This window comes from Myotis davidii, unplaced genomic scaffold (genome assembly GCF_000327345.1).
Source record: "Myotis davidii unplaced genomic scaffold, ASM32734v1 scaffold269, whole genome shotgun sequence".
Classification (NCBI taxonomy): Eukaryota; Metazoa; Chordata; class Mammalia; order Chiroptera; family Vespertilionidae; genus Myotis; species Myotis davidii.
Window position 1 is genome coordinate 7,423,157 of NW_006383008.1, and position 4,627 is coordinate 7,427,783.

Sequence of the window (4,627 nt, forward strand, 5' to 3'; positions counted from 1 at the left end):
AAAAAGATAGTCTGTTACTGCAATTGCCTAAGGGCTAGATGTGGATCCAAAATTGAATAAAAGGTTGGCAAGACCTGGGCACAAGGGGAAGTCCTTCCCTTTGTGTTGGGCTTCCCGCCTGGCCCCCAATATTTCCAAATTATTATTTCTTGTCTCGTCTTTGTCATTTGCACGTGTCCCTTCTCCAGATCCTGAACCCTGAATCACGCAGGACGTGGGTCATCACACATTACGGTATTGTTAACTATAGTCACCATACTGTACATTAATATCCCAGGATTTATTTTCTTATAATTGGAAGTTTGTATCTTCTGATCAGCTTCACCCATTTTGCTCACTCCTCCCCTTCTCAACACACCCCAACCTTGCCTCTGGCAACCACCAGTTCTCTGCATCTATGAGCTTCAATTTTTAAAATTTGTTTTTTTAATTTTTATTCATTTTAGAGAGGGACGAAGAAAGAGAAAGAGAGAGCGAGAAACACCAGTGTGAGAGAGATACATGGATCTTATTTGTTGCCTTCCTTACTCGCTCCAACCAGGGATTGGACCTAGGTATGTGCCCTGACTGGGAATTGAATCTGAGACCTTCCAGTGCATGGATGACACTCCAACAAACTGAGCCACACCGGCCAGGGCTTTTTATTCCCTAGATTCTAGATATCAGTGCGATTATACAGTATTTGTCTTACTCTGTCTGACTTAAGAAACATTTTTTTAAAGAGAAAAATATATCACATGCAAGAACCTTTGAACTGATCTGCTTGTACCAGTCTCTACTTGTACCATACTTCCTGCTATTCACTTTTGGCATTTCTGTCAAAATCATCCTTCTAAAACACAGATCTGATCTTCCTAATCCCCGGCTTAAACACTTTCGATGGAGTCCCATTACCAAAAGAATTAAGCCAAAGCTCCTTGGCATGGTATACATCTAGAGCCTCTCAAAACTTAGCTCCTAACCTCCATCCCAACCCTGTGAGCATTCATTCTTCCTTCCCCTCTAGTTCAGCACACCATTCTACTTCCACTGCTCTGTGCCTTTGCTCATCTAGGTCACTTTGCCTCAAATGCCATGTTTTTTCTATTTCTTGGTATTTATAGCCATCCTTCAATAAATAGCTCAGATATCAATTTTCTCTAAAATGACTTTCAGTCTCCCTTTCGCATAGAAAACTAATCTGTTTCCATCATACCCTATGCAGTACTCTGAAATATCCTTATGTAGCACTAATGAAACTGTATAATAATGATTTGTTAACAAGCATGTCTCTTTCAAGCTAGAACGTCTCCCAAAAGTACAGGGCACTTACCATTGATGATGGTACTATCCATGGTTTTATATGTTACACTGATGAAGCAATAAATATTGAATTACATAGTATAAAAGTTACTCCCCTTTTACATTAGGGAGAAAGTTTTAGTTTGGTCCTAGGATAGCTTTAGTAGCTTCCTGTTGTGTGATTAATTTCACTTTTTTAAACTGAATTCATTGGGATGACATTGGTTAAAAAAATTATACTATACTGATTTCATGTATACAATTCTACCATACATCACCTGTATATTGCATTGTGTGTTTACCACCCCAGTAATTTCCCCTTTAAAAGAAAGAGCAGGTCTCAGGATTTGAAACTTTACAGATCAAAGTAATTGGCCAGAACTTACATGTTCTTTTTTCCACATGATATTTGGTTTTAAAAAGCTCTTTTAATGTAAAAGTGAACTTATTTAATGAAAAATAATAAGTATATCATGGCAAAAATCTCATAGCACATATAAAAATGACTTACATATGGGAATATTGGGATAGGTCCTTCAGAATTAGGAGGCATGCATAGCTTTTTTTCATTCCCAGTTCCTAGTGCTATGTTTAACAACAGTACATCATCACTAAACTGTTGTCAAATTAAGTTAGGAAGAAACACCCACCTCCAAATTCTCAAGACCGAAAGTCATTTTTAATTTATTTCCTTTTTTCTTCTTTTTTCCAATGTCATTTTTAGTGACAGGCCTTCTCTAAACTAACTTTAATGAAAAAGCTAAATAGTACCCATTATTACCATATAAATGAACTTTAAAATTATTTGCTATAGCTACAGTGAAAGAAATCAAATTCATAAGAAGGTACCCCATAGATTCTCCAATGGGTTGTGTGGAATGATGTCTAATAAACCAAAATGCAGGGGCAATAGAAGGATGCTTACAATCCATTCTATACAACCACATCACTTGTTATCTTCAAGGTCATGGTACTTTTAAAAAAGGAGACCAGAGCAGCTCTTACTTGAGGAGAGCTAGCGCCATCTGTTGGAGAGTGAATTCATAGCATAAGATGATATTCACTATCAGGATATATAAAAATGACTTAAATATGGGAAAAATTTATTAATCTCAAATTTTTACCTTCAAAATACTTTTCATCACACAAATTTCAAGACACTCATGCATACCCAAATACAACTGAATTTTCGATCAGTTCTAATTCTCCACTATGACAGTAAAAAACAAAACTCGTTAATGAATTTAAAACATACTGGTCTTTCATGATCTGACACCTTAATTAGACTTGATAATTAGCCTACTTATATACATTTAAGAAATGGAAGAAAAGTTAGTTATGCTATGCAGCCACTTACGCTATAGTATTGCTTTAGGATAACAAATATGTGTTGCTTGGTCTCATAAACCAACCTCTAAACATTAATAAAAATATTTTAAATACTTTAGTAATAACCCAGAAACAGTAATTTTCTATTATCAAACTCTTTTCCCCAAAAATCTACTGATGAAATTGAGAGGGTTGTGTTTCTTCTGTCTGCCATTTGGAATAGAGGCTCCAGAGTGACAAAAAGAGTAGAAGATGCAGCCGGCTGAAAATGGAAAATGGAGAAAGAGAGGGAAAGACCTAAGTGTTTAGATTCTAAATGACAAGTCTGGATGCTCAATGGTTAGAGAATCAGCTGTGAACCGAAGGGTCATGGGCTTGATTCCCCAAGCCAACAAATCAATGCACATCGATGTTTCTCTCCCCTCCCCCATCCTCTCCTTTCCACTCTCTCTAAAAATATCACTGGAAGAAAATAAAAATATATCCTAGGGCCCTAACCGGTTTGGCTCAGTGGATAGAGCGTCAGCCTGGGGACTGAAGGGTCCCGGGTTCGATTCCGGTCAAGGGCATGTACCTTGGTTGCGGGCACATCCCCAGTGGGGAGTTTGCAGGAGGCAGCTGAATCGATGTTTCTCTCTCACTGATGTTTCTAGCTCTCTATATCTCTCCCTTTCTCTCTGTAAAAAAAATCAATAAAATATATTTTAAAAATATATATATCCTAGGGTGAGAATTTAAAAATTCCCAACCATCCATATCATCTGTTCCTAACAGCCAATCATGACATCCTCATAGCTCTAGGACCACCAGCAGCAGACGATCCTCCTTCTGACATGACATATGGTTAGAAGGTCAACAGCAGCTGTATGCTACCTCATTCACCCCATTTCACTAAGTAAGCATTTTATTGTCTTCACAAGAAGGGTGAGCAAAGTACAGTAATGACAGCAAATTCACAAAACTTTTATTACAGTCTATTTTATTATTAGCTACTAGTGGCCTGGTGCACAGATTCATGCACAGATTCATTTATATTAAGAAATATTTTAATATAGCTATTCGCCCTTTATAATAGAAGTGTCAGAGATGAAAGAAAATTAGTAAAATGTATATGAAAATAATAGATTAATAAACAATAACAACATGACTGATAAATTGATTAAACTTATTCTAATATCTCCCTGTATATCACATTAAGAGTAAAAACCCTTTCAGAGTGCTTGACTAATTTCCCTTGTGATGAAGTATTTACAACTTTAACACCACACATTCTTCAAACTTGAGAGAAAGCAACAAATAACTGACCGTGTCCGAAAACAGGTTCAGGTAGGAATATTTCTACTCTGTCAAGAGTTGGTCCTTGTGATTTATTCATAGTCATCGCAAATGCTGGCATCACAGGAAACTGTCTTTGAATTAATTTAAATGGCAGGCCAGTGTTAGATGGGGACAGTTGTGCCAATAGTTGGTCTTCAGACATATTGCTGACGAGGCTGCTTTCTTTCAGCTTTAGACTGTCAACAAGAACAACCAAATTCACGATCAACAATGACAGATCGAAACATACCGTGCAATTGGCACCAGTGAGAGCTTTATATGTATTGCATGTGCGGGAGTCAACATTTATTTTTAAATTACCAGCGCGTATCATATGTACCTGCCGGTGGGTTAGTCAAACGGTCACTTACCCTTTTATATATATAGATAGACTAGGGGCCCGGTGCATGAAATTCGTGCACTGGGTGTGTGTGGGGGGCGGGGGGGAGTGTCCCTCAGCCCAGCCTGCCCCCTCTCACATACTGGGAGCCCTCAGGTGTTGACCCCCATCACCCTCCAATCACAGGATCGGCCCCTTGCCCAGGCCTGACGCCCCTGCCAGAGGTGTCAGGCCTGGGTAGGGGACCCAGCCAGGATTGGTGTGAACTACAGAGGAAACATCTTTCCTGACCACTCATTGGCTAAGCTCCCTGTATGCCACTGGTAATATTTTCAGTAACTTGGGTAATAAGAATCCAAA